We start from the raw sequence: 15,303 nt of genomic DNA, 5'->3' as shown, positions 1-15,303 counted from the left end.
AGAAAAATAAAATGTAATGCAAAACGGATATTAGCTATTTCATTCAAAAAAAATCCTACAAATAATTATTATATATTTTGAACTCACTCATAGTACCTTTAGTTGTGTCTAACATTATTCTGGCTTTGATTCAATTGTATCATTTTTCACTTACTAATTCCCTCATGGGTAAAAGGTCATTTAGAAAAATAATTTTTTAAAAAATGTTTTGTAACAAAAGGATAAAGCTTGAACTGTGTCGTATGGAATTCCATATACGACAGCCAACTGCTTACTGCCAACTGCTCACTGCTTACTGCCAACTGCTCACTGCTTACTGCCAACTGCCACACATATTTGAATAAATTTTCATATTTATATTGATATTTATGTGAATTTTCATAAAACCAGGCGCGCATCCAGGATTTTTTTTACAGGAGGGGCCCACCCCAGTAAAAAAAAATCCAACCCAGAAATTTCTTGACAAAAAAACAAAACAAAAAAAAACGTAAACTCCTCAACTAAACGTGAAAAACCTATTTCGGCGGGGGGGGGGGGGGGGGATTGACATCTTATGCTTCATATCTCTGACTTTTCATATCAACTTAACACGGATCCGCGTTTTCTAGGGGTGGGTGGGTTTCCAAGGTCACTTTTAGTTGGTGTAGTATAGGTCTATACATTGAATAACTCTACAAATTCCAGGGGGTGGTCTGGAACCCCCCCTTCCCAACGACCCCCCCCTCCTCTAGATCTATGTATGTAAAACATAACTTATTTGGGAAAACAAAGAGATATAAATCTTTAATTTGAAAAAAATATTTCACTATAGAAATTAACGGAAAATGGAAATTTATTTTCAAAACATCTTCCCCCGCGAAACAACAGATCCTTTTTTTCAGTTTTTATTTGTTGTCTCACGGGGGGGGGGGGGGGGGGGGGGGGCACGTGGTTAAAGATTAAAAACAGGAAAATAGTCATTTTATGACCAATTTTAAATGAGATCACAAATAAAAAATGTACTTTATCACTTTATCAATCTCATATGTTAAATTTTACATAAGTTAAAACATACGGTGAGATTCAAGAGTCATTTATCCATTATCATTTTCATGAGTATTTGAAAATGGTGACGTTTTCAGCCTGATTTCAATTAATAAAATTTTCTACCCCCTTATGAAAGGAGTTGTAAATAAGAGCAATTAACTTTTTGTCACTGGTTTTTTAAAATTAGTTCTTAATACTAATGAACTTTTCTTGCATTCAAACAAGTTTTTATGTCCAAATTGCCATTTATATTGAATTAAATGGATGGAAAATGTAGGCGGAAATCGAGAGTTGGTGTGCATAGTTCTTACAATAATAACAAAATTTGGCGGAATTTGGCCAACTTTAAAGTTGGAATTACCAACTTTAAAGTTGGGAAAGCCAAGATTAAAGTTGGAAAAGCCAACTTTAAAGTTGGAATTTTCATCTTTAAAGTTGGAATTTCCAATTTTAAAGTTGGCAAAGCCAACTTTAAAAAAAAAACATTACGTGGCACTAATACGCTTCCGTAAGGGAGAACTACTGTATATAGTATATGTTGGAAATTTAGTGTTTACGCCCCCCCCCCCCCAACCACCACCACCACGAATGTTTTTTTACAGATCTAACAGGTCGAACATTAGCCATTAAAACGATTTACATAAGACACATATAAAAATTCCCACACATAGGTACTTTTCCTAGGGTAAAAAGAAAATCCAAAAGTTTTACTCGATGTTTTAAACTAGGCAAAAGTTATTTGTTATTATAACTTTCAGTAATATTTCTATTATAAATACATATACCAACAAATGTTACTCAAGACCCTTTTAAAAGTTTGTTCTTTTGTCGTATGTGACCCGCCCCCCCCCCCCTTACCCGCGTCAAAAAAAGCTATCAAATTATTTGCCTGCAACGAAATGCAGAAATTAAATGTTTTGTTTTTAAGAGGAAACACCCCTTCTTCCGATTTACTCCCTCCTCGACTTTACAGTTTAAAAATTCCTAAATCCGCCAAATTTTGTTATTATTGTAAGAACTACGCACTCCAACTCTCGATTCCCGCCTTCATGAAAATGAAAATGGATAAATGACTCTTAAATCTCACCGTATGTTTTAACTTTTGTAAGATTTAACATGTGAGATTGATAAAGTGATAAAGTACATTTCTTATTTGTGATCTCATTTAAAATTGGTAATAAAATGACTATTTTCCTGTTTTTAATCTTCAAACACGTGTCCCCCCCCCCCCCCCCGTGAGACAACAAAACCTTTGGAATGAATAAAAACGGAAAAAAGGGATCTGTTGTTTCGCGGGGAAGATGTTTGAAAATAAATTTCCATTTTCCGTTAATTTCTATAGTGAAATATTTTCTCAAATTAAAGATCTATATCTCTTTGTTTTCCCAAATAAGTTATGTTTTACATACACGGATCTAGGGGGGGGGGGGTCGGTGGGAGGGGATGGGTGGGTGTCCGGACCACCCCCTGGAATTTGTAGAGCTATTTAATGTATATATTAAACCAACTAAAAGCCACTGTGACCTTGGACCCCCCCCCCCCTCCTAGAAAACGTGGATCCATGTTAAGTTGATATGAAAAGTCATAGATATGAAGCATAAGATGTCAATCCCCCTCCCACCCCCCACCCCCCCACCCCCCGAAATAGGTTTTTTACGTTTATGAAAGGATTTTACGTTTTTGTTTGTTTGTTTGTTTGTTTTTTTTTTTTTTTTTTTTTTTTTTTGGTCAAGAAATTTCTGTGTTGGATTTTTTTTTACTGGGGTGGACCCCTCCTGTAAAAAAAATCCTGGATCCGCGCCTGGTTTTATGAAAATTCACATAAATATCAATATAAATATGAAAATTTATTCAAATACGTGTGGCAGTTGGCAGTAAGCAGTGAGCAGTTGGCAGTAAGCAGTGAGCAGTTGGCAGTAAGCAGTTGGCTGTCGTATATGGAATTCCATAGTGTCGTGTCTGAATTAAAAAAAAAATAACGAATTTCAATTATAAAAAAAATCACAACACCAAAATCCAGGGTGTATATTTGCCCTCCATCGTGTGGATTATGTGGCATCCTTAATCAAAAAGAAGTGTAAGTAATGTACTAATATATTTTCAAAGTATAATCATTATGCCCATAGAGTTGGATAATTTATTTTTTATATTTAATTGTTTTGAAAATATTTCTTTCATGATATTCTGTTTTATTTCTAGTTGTTGGTTATGAGTATACCCATTGCCAACGATAACAAATTTGATTTGTATATGCACACAAAATGCTGTGTAAAACGGTAGTGTTTATGGTACAAGCTACTAATCTCCCTGGTTTATGTCTTTTCCATCAACATACCCGATAGGTTAAAGAAATTGTTTTGACTCCACTTACACTTTAAAGTTAAGAATGCGACTTGTACAAGGAAGCCAAGAAACAACACAGATTTAATGTCTCCTAAGTTGTATACATCTGAAAAGAGTAAATTCGTTCCACACCTACTTTCTCGTGATGTCATTTTTGTGTCGCCTGCAGAGCAGAGCGGCACTTAGGGATCACTTTACCCGGCGTCTGTCTGTCTGTCTATCAATCTGTCACATCCTGTATCTGGAGAACTGTTTTGAACATATTTTATTATGTAATAAATACATAACTGGATTGGGCAGCAGGCATAGCCTATATAAGCCTTCTCCACAGGTACAAGGTTAATTAAAATATACATATTACTACATATAAATACAGGTTCATATCACCAATAAGTTATAGTTAAGTAACACAAAATTGAATGAAATTTCGGAGAAAATAAAAAATAAATAAATAAATAACAGTGGAGAAAAAAAACCAAATGAATACCGGTTTATGTGAAAATGAGAGAAAAAAACTGAAAAATGGGAATTACAGCAATTTATATAAAATACAATGAATGTGTATTTGATTTAAACAAGAAACAAATATTTCTTAATTTCACATCATTTATGAAACCTCTTGGTTTGTTAAATATATTTATGAACACAATCAGACAATTTCCTATTTTTTGCATAAGGAATATTACTATCACCAAATAACAATAGATATAGAGATACAGGATGTTGCAGGTCTATACTAGATATACAATTAAAAAGAGTATTTCTTTGCTCGACATAACATGGACACTCTAAGAAAAAATGATATGCATTTTCAGTATGAAAACCCACAGTTTTCACATTTGGAACTTTCAATTATATAATCTTTCTGTAAATCAGCATTTAAACTACTAGCATTATTTCTTAATTGACAATGAATAATATTTTGACTACGATTTCCATGATTAAAAAGCTTATTGGGAGTTCTGTAATGAGCCTTTTTAATGGCATTAGTGAATGAAGATAGAGTTGGTAAATTTCTAATATGATATGGTAAATTATTCCATAGTTTAATTGTAGGCGGGAAATAACTATTCATATATGATGTGGTCCTAGTTTGGGGAATAAGAAAAGTAAGACCATCATTGTTTCTTAAGGAATATGGGGTGTGGGGTGGAATACAAGGTTTTAGTAGATCTTGAAGGTATTGTGCACATATATTGCTTGGCACTATGGCTTTTGTAAATTTCCATGGTTACCAACCTCGTGACCCTTGACCTTTCACCTACTTTACAAAATAGTTCAAAGTGCCGATGTACAGCATATTTTTGACATTTAAGAGGTAAGTCTACGCTGTTTAGCATGTGCACTGTTTGTCATAAGACAATATGAAAAATACCAGCATTACAATCCACTTGACCTTGACCTTTGACCTACTTTGCAATAAATACCCCGGACAGTTAATTTTAACCTTTGTCTTTTGAAATTTTGATAATTAGCATTTATACATGTTTATGAGCTCATGATACTATACTTTGAAATAGTATGATATTCAGTTACCACACAAACTTATATTTAAATACTATGAAAATACATTGAGATCGGTATTCCACAGTTGATCGTGTGGACTGACAATTGCAGTAAAGACAAACTGAAATCTCTTTTGGAGGATTGTTTGAAACACGTTGAGCTCATGATACATTACTTTGAAACTGTATGATATTCAGTTACCACACAAACTTATATTTAAATACTATGAAAATACATTGGGATTGGTATTCCACAATGGATGGTGTAGACTGACAATTGCAGTTAAGACGTACTGAAATCTCTTTTGAAGGATTGTTGGAGTCACGTATTAATAAAATGATAAATAGTTATTTCCAATAATTTCAATTTAATTATTCATTTGAGGGTTAGGGAACCATATTTTCTTTGATTGTCAGATTCTATCGCAGTCTTATACTATCCATGGATGCCATTTTCTCTTTGCAGGCAAATGCATGCACTACAATGCTAATAGTAAATAAAAAGCTAACCACTCTTAGATTTATTCACATCTTTAATGAAGCTACAAAGCAGGCGACATATGCGTTCCTTAGAACACTCTAGTTATTGTTCATACCGTTATAGTCTTATTTTTCTTTTGTAAATATGCATTCAAGTCACAGTCTGAAACGGTAGTGTTCGTGGTACCATTTGCTAATATCCCTGGTGTGGTTTATTTTATAGACAGACCCAGTAGATTACTAAAGTTTTGAGTCACTCATCCATATAAGTTCAGAATGTGACTTGTTCGAGTCTTGGGCTCTCAAAGAAGCCAAGAAACAATATTGATGAAAAAAAAAACATTATATACACAAAAAAATGAAAGTTCATTTATGACCACGCACCATGTGACTGCATTTTTAAAGCCCATACTTTTCAATGCTTGTTCTTTATTCTGTTTTATTTTTCGTTATAAGTTATGACCATGGTCATTGGCAATGAAAAGAATTGTGCATTTTATTTGCACTGAAAGTTGCAGTCTGAAACGGTAGTGTTCGTGGTATCAGTTGCTTATGTTCCTGATTTTGTCTAATCTATAAACAAACCCAGTAGTTTAAAAAACTATTCTGAGCCACTCACTTATACAAGTTTAGAATATGACTTGTACAAGATTTTGGCTGTTATAGAAACCAAGAAAGAACACTGTTTGTTAACTTCATGAGCTGTATCCACAGAAACAGTACATAAATTCCATGCCCGTTTCGTGTGTGATCTCTTTCTTTGCCTTAGCCCTATACCTGTATATGCTTTTCTTCTTCTGTCTTTTTTATGCCCCAGTGACCGAAGATTCGGAGGCATATATTTTTGCCCTGTCCGTCCTTATTTCTGTCTGTCTGTTTGTCCGCAAAAACTTTAACTTTGCCCATAACTTTTGATTGGTTGGAGCTATGGCTTTCATATTTCACATGTGCATTCCTTGTGACAAGACCTTAGTCTGGGTATCAACATATTTGACACCTTGATCTTGACCTTGGAGTTTGACCCACTTTTTGCATAACCTTGGCCATAATTTTTGAACGATTGGTGCTAGGGCTTTCATACTTCACAAGTGTATTCCTTGTATTTTGCCAAGGGAAGGTGTCACAAGAAATACACCTGTGAAATACGAAAGCCCTTGCACCAACTGTTTAAAAATTATGGTAAAAGTTTTTTTGAAAAGTGGGTCAAACAAGGTTAGAGTCAAAATTGTTGGTACCCAAGGAGAGATCTTGTCACAAGAAAAGCTTGACCCACTTTTGCAAAATTTTACCAAAACTTTAACATAATTTTGAACGATTAGTGCTAGGGCTTTCATACTTCACATGTGTATTCCTTGGGTACAAATATTTTTGACCTTGACCTTGGAGTTTGACCCACTTTAATAAAAACTTTAACCTATGCCATAATTTTTGAAAGGTGAGTACCAGGGCTTTCATATTTCACAGGTGTATTTCTTGTGAGAAGGCCTTTCCTTGGGCACCATTGATTTTGACCTTGATTTTTGGCTTACTTTTGAAAAACTTTAACCTTTTCCATATCTATTCAATGGCTGCTGCTAGGGCTTTCATATTTCACAGGTATATTCCTCGAGACAAGACCTTACTTTGGTACCAAAGTATTTGATTTGCATTATTTGAGAAAGTTTAACATTCGCTATAAGTTGCCATATCAGTGTTTCACAAACACATCTTGTTTTTTAATGGAAAACCAAATACCTCTGATGATGTTGGACTGGGAACTGTTATACGAATTTCTGGAGAATATTACAGACAGAACATTCCGTTCACGACGTACCTTTCAGCCGACCAGAAGTTTTAAATAAATACTTTTAAAAAACGTGAACAATATTTAAAAAAAAAATTATTGATCTTTGCATCACCCATTAATATTAGTCTCTCGAGGTTTGTATTGAATGATGATATATAAACTATATAAAAGAAATTAACGCTAATTATAAAATATGATTAAGATTGAAGGAGAATTTATATTGTCCCTATACTTAAAGCAATATTTACACAACATCAGCATTTAAAAGATAATTTCCGGTTGTTCCTTCACTCGTGTCTATCAGAAGATCTATTTGTGTTTTGTCCGAGCATTCATCTGTACTTAATGCCTCAATGTCAGAAACAAAAGCGGTCTCCTTATAATCCTGGAGGAATTCATCAAAAGTTACTTGGAAAATGGGACTCCCTGTATTCAAATCATATTTTGGAGGATATTTTATAAGATACCTCTCGAAAACATATGGCAGGAATCCCGCTACAGTTGCTAAAAGAGCTTGGTTAAGTCCGGACACCTCTTTTTCCTCGCCGAACACTCCAACGATCAGAAGCACAAAGAGCAGAAATATGAGATTTACAATGAACTTCGATAATGCGGACAAAAGATTGATTGTGAGACTACCTGGACATCCAGCATTGAGCATAATGGCAACTTTAAAGAAAAAGCGCTTAGTAATATAAGTTATATCGGTGATGTCTAAGAATAAAACCACTCGAGGCATTTTCCATCCCAGTTGTGAGTCTCGGACAAATAATTCAAATTCCTGTTTTTCGTCACATTCATCATTAAGTTGGAAAGCGTTATTCCTTTGGTCCTTTGGGTCTTTCTTAATTAAAGCTCTTATGTCTTCGTCCTTTACTTTTGAGTTAACATAATCTATAAGTTTTTCACTAAACTTTTGGTATCGTTGGGTGACACTCCTAAAGGAATTCCTAGCATAGAAAACCAGAAGAAGAGCCAGTGCTACATAGGGACTCCATACACTCCAATTCAATACCAGTCCAACTAGCTGATAGAAAAGATATTCAATGAACACAATAATAAACTCAAAAGCCAACACCGTCCAGGCGATAAGGGATATAACGAGCAACAGAGTAATCAGCCATTTAGCCAGTCTCTCCGCATTTGACCTTGGATCTTTCTGTGGCCCATCATCAACAAATATCGGTCTTGGGATTATGTAGTCCTTCTTATACAAGTCTTCGTATGACTTGATTACGGGATCAGAACACTTTTCCGGGAATTTGTTTTCCAAGAACTGAAACAGAAATCGACAAATAATGTTAACCAGAGGCATAGAATAAAGGGCAATAGCCAGCAGCAGTAGAGGGACTGCAACTACTAAGTAGATCCAGCCAACCACCAAAAAGAAAATGCCACATTTCCTAATTGGGATAAGGAGGATTTTTATACAAAATGCAAAGGCCTTGGTTCGGTTTATGCCACGCATATCTCGGAAAGATCGTCTTATAACATATGAAGAGCGTTCCACCGCTTTCTTCTGTAAAATAAGAAACAGAAAAATGTCAAATATGAACACAGTATAACAGAAGAGGAAAATTCCATGGGAAGGCGTGAGGTAAGCCATGAGATTTCCAGGATAATCTGGGCGAAGATTGTGCGTCTTTGCCGCCTCGTCCCGCAGATTTCTGTTAACGTCTTCATAGACATAATAAAAGTAAAGTCGTATTACCCAGGGTATTGCAATAAGTGGTAGAAGCAGCAGAGACATGAGATTTTCCAAACATTTATACCACGCTACAGTTCTCTTACAGGGTCTTAAAGGCCAACACATATTGCTATAACAACAGTTCTTCACTGCATCTCGATCTCGAACCTTGCATTTAAATATGGCCTTGTATACAGTTCTAAATATTTCAATGGGGACATATTTAGCCGTAACCAAATGATCTGCTTTCATTTTAAACAAAAGTCTGGACATCGTTATCACATATACCTGGTCCTCCCGCAAATCGGTCACTACGTCTTTGAATAAATGCATATGAGGATTGGATAGAAGATCCTTATATCTTATCGTATTCTTAGATTTTTGAATATGTGTGCTATCTGCTGTCTTTAAGATCTTGACCTTAGCCGTGTCATTAAGTGTGTGAGTAAATTTCAAGTTTATGTATTTCTTACGATACCAATGTTCCGGCACTAAAAGGGGACTATATAACAACGCCACAATGCTAACAATCACAAGTATGCGGAAAAATACGAGGAGTCCAAAATCTTCTTTCAGTTCTGAGCAAACGATATTACCATCCTCGTCTCTATTACAACAAAAGTAATAGAACTCCGCTACCCCTTGACCATTATCCTTAATGTGTTGATTACATACTTGGTGACCCTCGGGACTCGCTCCCGTATTATCTGGATCAAAACTGCTCAGAACGAGGTCCCTCAGTTTGGATTCTAGATGAGTTGCATTTAGATTGTTTGTGGCAAAGCAGTTTTCGGGATCTTCTGCAATACTCACAGCAAAATTTTCAACACCATAACGTAGTGTCGAGTATTTAAAAGAAACGAGTTCCTCTTTCAGCATTAGTAATTGACTGGCTTCTAGTACTTTGGTTTTTATCCACGTTAAGGGTAAAAAAATGTTTGTTTCTGCTAATCCTGTCAATGGTCCTTGTGTGTCGTTTTGAAAATTGAATTGGATTTTCACCATCTTTTTGGTGTCTTTGTTGAACAGACTGTCAAAGTCCTCTTTGGTTTTCTTGCCTTGTATGACTATGCTGCAAGCTTGGTTAGCGGCAGTGGTGGAGGGTACCGCCATGCTGTCATTCTGGGTGTATACGTCAGATATATATAGCAAAATTACAAGCAGAGACGCAGTATACTTCATGGTTTCAAACATCTCCTAAAAATGTCTCGAAATATTCTTCAACTTATTTCACTTTGAAGTTTCGCAAGGATAAATAAAATGTCAGTTGGACACGACAACTTCTACAAATAATGCTTTGCATGTACGAAATAAATGTCCAGCTGTTGAAATTTACATGATGATGCAGCATACATAGTATGTTCCATTATATAATGATTACTTAAAAAAACCCCTTTTATATGTTTATGCATAAACTTCCTGTTTACAAATTTCAATGTTAAACCTGTAAATAACACATAATAATACGTGCTCCATTACATGGTAGTGGCATTAAAAATACACGTTTTAAAGTTATTTGATCCAAAGGAGGGTTGTTTACCCCAACCTAGGAAATCACAAGTAGAATTATCACAAAACAGTCTCTCTGTGAGTAAACGAGAAAAGAGAAAAAAACTACCGGTATTTAACGTGACAAAATTTGCGGTTTTGATGTTTACAATATTCTCTTTTAAAAATTCAAGGTTATTTATTTTACTAGACAAGGACATTTCGTGTTTCTCCTCGATGAATTCTGTTATAAACATGTCTGTTTGTTTGTCTGGAAATAAATAAAGTATATGCAGATTGAAGTGTGGCTCAGATTTAAACTTTAATGAAGGACAAATGATACAAACAGAAGAAAAAAGATACCTGGATTGGTATATATTTTTGGTCCTATTTTGGTTGTAAATGATGCGAATAATAAATTTCTAAATTATTAAGAATTTGTAAACTTTCTACGGTGTTTAAAATTCTACTTGTCTGCAACCATTCTTATTCTATTCAAGTTTTTATTACTTAAAATCCCATTATTGTTAAGATGTGAATGAAAAATTAAAATCTATTCGGTTAAACTTATTCTTTTTACTTATATAAACATGACTAAAGTTGTTATTTTCAAAATTTTTGATAAAGTTTGTATCGTCTGTCCTTAAGGATACATAACACAAACAAAAATTGATGCAGGTGAAATCCAAATGGATTGATATATATTTTTTGACTGATTTTGAATAGAAATGACATGAATAATGAATCTCTAAAACATAAAGAAATCGTAAGTGTTCTTTGGTGCTAAAATAGGTGACTTTGTTTTGGTTTCTATATAATTCTATACAAAATTCTGCACATAGTTTTTACATTGTGACAAAATCTTACAAAATTATCCTAGTTGACACCGCAAACCTTATTCAGGTTACGTATTTGAATATAAATCTATGAGAAATATTGCTGATTTCTGAAAAAACAAGGACAAGATGTGTTTGTGAAACACTGATGCCCCCGTATGGCAACTTATAGCAAAGGTTAAACTTTCTCAAATGCAAATCAAATATGTTGGTACCCAAAGTAAGGTCTTGTCCCGAGGAATATACCTATATGAAAGCCCTAGAAGTAACCATTGAAAAAATATGGAAAAGGTTAAAGTTTTTCAAAAGTAAGTCAAACATCAAGGTCAAATGGTCATTTTTAATGGTGCCAAAGGAAAGGCCTTCTCCCAAGAAATACACAGGTGAAATATGAAAGCAGAGGCACCAATCGTTCAAAAGTTATGACCAAGGTTAAAGTTTTCCAAAAGTAGGTCAAACTCCAAGGTCAAAGTCAAAGGGTCAAAGTTGTTGGTATCCAAAAAAAAAAGTCTTCTCACAAGGATTACATATCTGAAGTATGAAAGCCCTTGCACCAACCATTCAAAAGTTATAGCCAAGGTTAAAGTTTCCAAAAGTAGGTCAAACTCCAAGGTCAAAGTCAAAGGGTCAAAGTTGTTGGTATCCAAAGGAATGCCTTTTCACAAGGATTACACATATGAAATATGAAAGCCCTAGCACCAATTGTTCAAAAGTTATGGCAAGGTTAAAGTTTTCCAAAAGTAGATCAGATTCCAAGGTCAAAGGGTCAAAGTTGTTGGTATCCAAAGGAAGGTCTTGTCACAAGGATTACACATGTGAAATATGAAAGCCCTAGCACAAACTGTTCAAAAGTTATGGCCAAGGTTAAAGTTTTCCAAAAGTAGGTCAAAGTCCAAGGTCAAAGTCAAAGGGTCAAAGTTGTTGGTATCCAAAGGAAGGTCTTGTCACAAGGATTATACATGTGAAGTATGAAAGCCCTATCACCAACCGTTTAAAAGTTATGGCCAAGGTTAAAGTTATTCAAAAGTAGGTCAACCTCCTAGGTCAAGGTCAAAAGGTCAAAGTTGTTGGTTCCAAAGGAAGGTCTTGTCACAAAGATTACACATGTGAAGTATGAAAGCCCTAGCATCAATTGCTCAAAAGTTATGGCCAAGGTTAAAGTTTGGTAAAATTTTGCAAAACTGGGTCAAACTCCAAGGTCAAGGTCAAATATGGTGGTACTCAAAGAAAGGTCTTGTCACATGTGAAATATGAAAACCATAGCTCCAACCAATCAAAAGTTATGGGCAAGGTTAAAGTTTTTGCGGACAAACAGACGGATGGACAGGGCAAAAACTATATACCCCCCGAATCTTCGATACGGGGGCATAAAAAGTTGTGTTATTTTACCTTAAAGCTAATATTTCCCGCCAAATACTTTGCTTTGCAAGATGAATATGTATCTTGTTTTTTTGTCTGAGCTAATAAAACCAGAAGTCTCTGTCGAGACTGTAGCTCTACTGGTTTATACTTATAACAAAGGAAGAGAAAAGTAGCACATGGACTTGAAACTTTGCAACAGCCATAAATAAAATAATGAACCATAATTTAGTCTCTTTTTGTGACAAGGTTGCAATCAGACTAAAACTGTAGGAGGAGTAGCCTTTTTTAAAGAATTTTACAGAAAAAGTTCGATTTTAGTTAAGATGGCAACATCATTCACCAGAATAAAAAAAATGATAAAGACAATTATGTATCAGTGTAGTCTACTTGTAAACCATGCTATATGAAAATCAGACCAAAACTGTAGAAGGAGGAGTAGCATTTTGAAAGTATTTCACAGAAATTTCTATTTTTAGCAACCATTGCAACACCGTTCATCGAAATCAGAAACCGATATATAAAATTATGTATCTTACTGTAGTCTACTTGTGTGACAAGTTATATTGAAATCGGACCAAAACTGTAGAGAAGTAGCGTTTTTGAAAAATTGTTTACAGACAGACGGACACCTTACTATCGCATAAGCTCTTCTGGTCTCTGACCAGTGGAGCTAAAAATTATGATGAAAGAAATAATAAACTTAATTCATTCATATTAAACACTTTCAGGTCAGATGTTTTTGTAGCATGTACGTAGCGTTGATTCATTTTCTCTATCTTAATATATATATATATATATATATATATATATATATATATATATATATATATATATATATATATATATATATATATATATATATATATATATATATAGTGAACGTAGATGGTCAATTGGTCTACCAAGCTGTTCCAACACTGCTAGGAGACAGGTTTCGCAGGTCGAGAGTTCAACCTCGATGGGGGAGAAAGTGGGTATCATTGAATTTCTCTTTCTATTAACTTTGTAGGTTACCGGTAGGTTGAAATGATATTACAGAGATTTATCTTTGTATGAAGTTGTTTGAAGTAATGAGGGGGAAAGTCAAGGTCAGATGGAAGGTCAAAGAAAATACTGGCACAGTTGAACAACTCTTGCAAATCTGCATTTTTAAATGAAATTTAATGAAAGTATCTCAAACAGTTTCTGCCGTCACGGTAGCTCCGTCGGTAGAGCGCTCGCTCCGTGATCGGAAGGTCGTGTGTTCGAAGCACGGCCGCGACTGACCTAAGTCAATAAAAAAATAGGTAGCAACTGTTCCTTCGCCAAGCGCTCGGCACTTTGAAGTGAAAGTTGCGGCTCCTTCGGATGAGACCTAAAAAACCGAGGCCCCGTGTCACGGTAGGCATTGGTACGATAAAGAACTCTCACTGCTCAATGGCCCTGAGTGCCGAGTAAAGATCTAAATTTTGAAGCCCTTCGCAGGTATACGGTAACGTCTCTATATGAGTGAAAAATCCTCGAACGGGACGTAAAACAACATACAATCAATCAATCAAACAGTTTCTTTAACATTAGGGTAAACGTGAAATGAACAATAATTATTAAAGTCAAGGCTCACAACAAATAGGTATCTGTGTAAGTTTATATGTATACAAGGTCAAAAATAAGAATTGGTTGCCAGTAATGTAGTAGATTATGAACCTTGGTTTATTTTTTGATTTTCATTTGCTGACTATTCTCTTCATAAGTGTACATGCAGATTCAAAACTATACATGTATATGTATACATGTATATAATAGGATATTCTGAGTTGGGTTGCATCTCTTATCCTGTGAATAACAATGACTGATCCTTGTTGTTTAATGCCCAATTTGGCAGATGACAGGACAGCTAGGTTTTACGGACATTTTCAAAGGATATAAATCTATATATATATATATATATTAGGGATATCAATTTTATTCGAACAGCTTAGTCGAATAGTAGGAGGCTTTAGTCGAACGATAGTCGAATATTCGTTGAAATTTAAATTAATTTTTCATGTCATTTTCACTATTTGTCTTTTATAGACTAGTTGTACAATATTAAACCTACGCTATCACCATTATACAACGAATTTCTGAGTCGTAGTACAGTGTACAATAAATACTGTACATCTACATTTATCCAATGTATTTGATTTCAAAATTAATATAATATTTTCTGCACATTTTATCTAAATGCAGGATATCAAACGCTTGCATTTGTCCTTTCTTTTCATAACGATAGTACATGTACCCATTAACTGAAGCCATTTCTATGTGTCGTGACAGACCTGTGACTGGTAAACAATTAAAGCGTGCCTCATAAAAACAGAGAGAGCTTGCGATTAATTTTAGTTATGAGATTTTGTGCACACAATCAATACAATCTTAAAATGACTGCATGATATTGATATCAGAAAGAAACACCATTTAATTACGCTCATAACTGTCCCCCAATTTACATGTCTTTACAATTTTGTAACAGCTGTTTAATTATTCTTTATGAATAGTTGCATTACGTCAGATCTTATGGAATTGCAGGTTGAAACTTTATAATTTGAATATACAAAACCAAACAATTCTTGAACGTCCTCTCCATTTACAACAATAAGTGGTAGACAATCCTTGATAATCATGTTTGTGATAGCAACATTTTTCTTTCCGGCTCTGCTTTTTTGGGCATTTTGCGGAGAACTTACCTAAGAAAAGTTTCAGTTGAAGATTGTGTTTACTATATGTACGTTTGACGGATTCTGCATATGATACATCATATTTGATGTTCCA

This window comes from Saccostrea echinata, unplaced genomic scaffold (assembly GCF_033153115.1).
Source record: "Saccostrea echinata isolate AGI-Se365-2 ecotype Australia unplaced genomic scaffold, CSIRO_AGI_Sech_v1 ptg000001l, whole genome shotgun sequence".
Taxonomy (NCBI): domain Eukaryota; kingdom Metazoa; phylum Mollusca; class Bivalvia; order Ostreida; family Ostreidae; genus Saccostrea; species Saccostrea echinata.
This window is presented reverse-complemented; position numbering follows the sequence as displayed.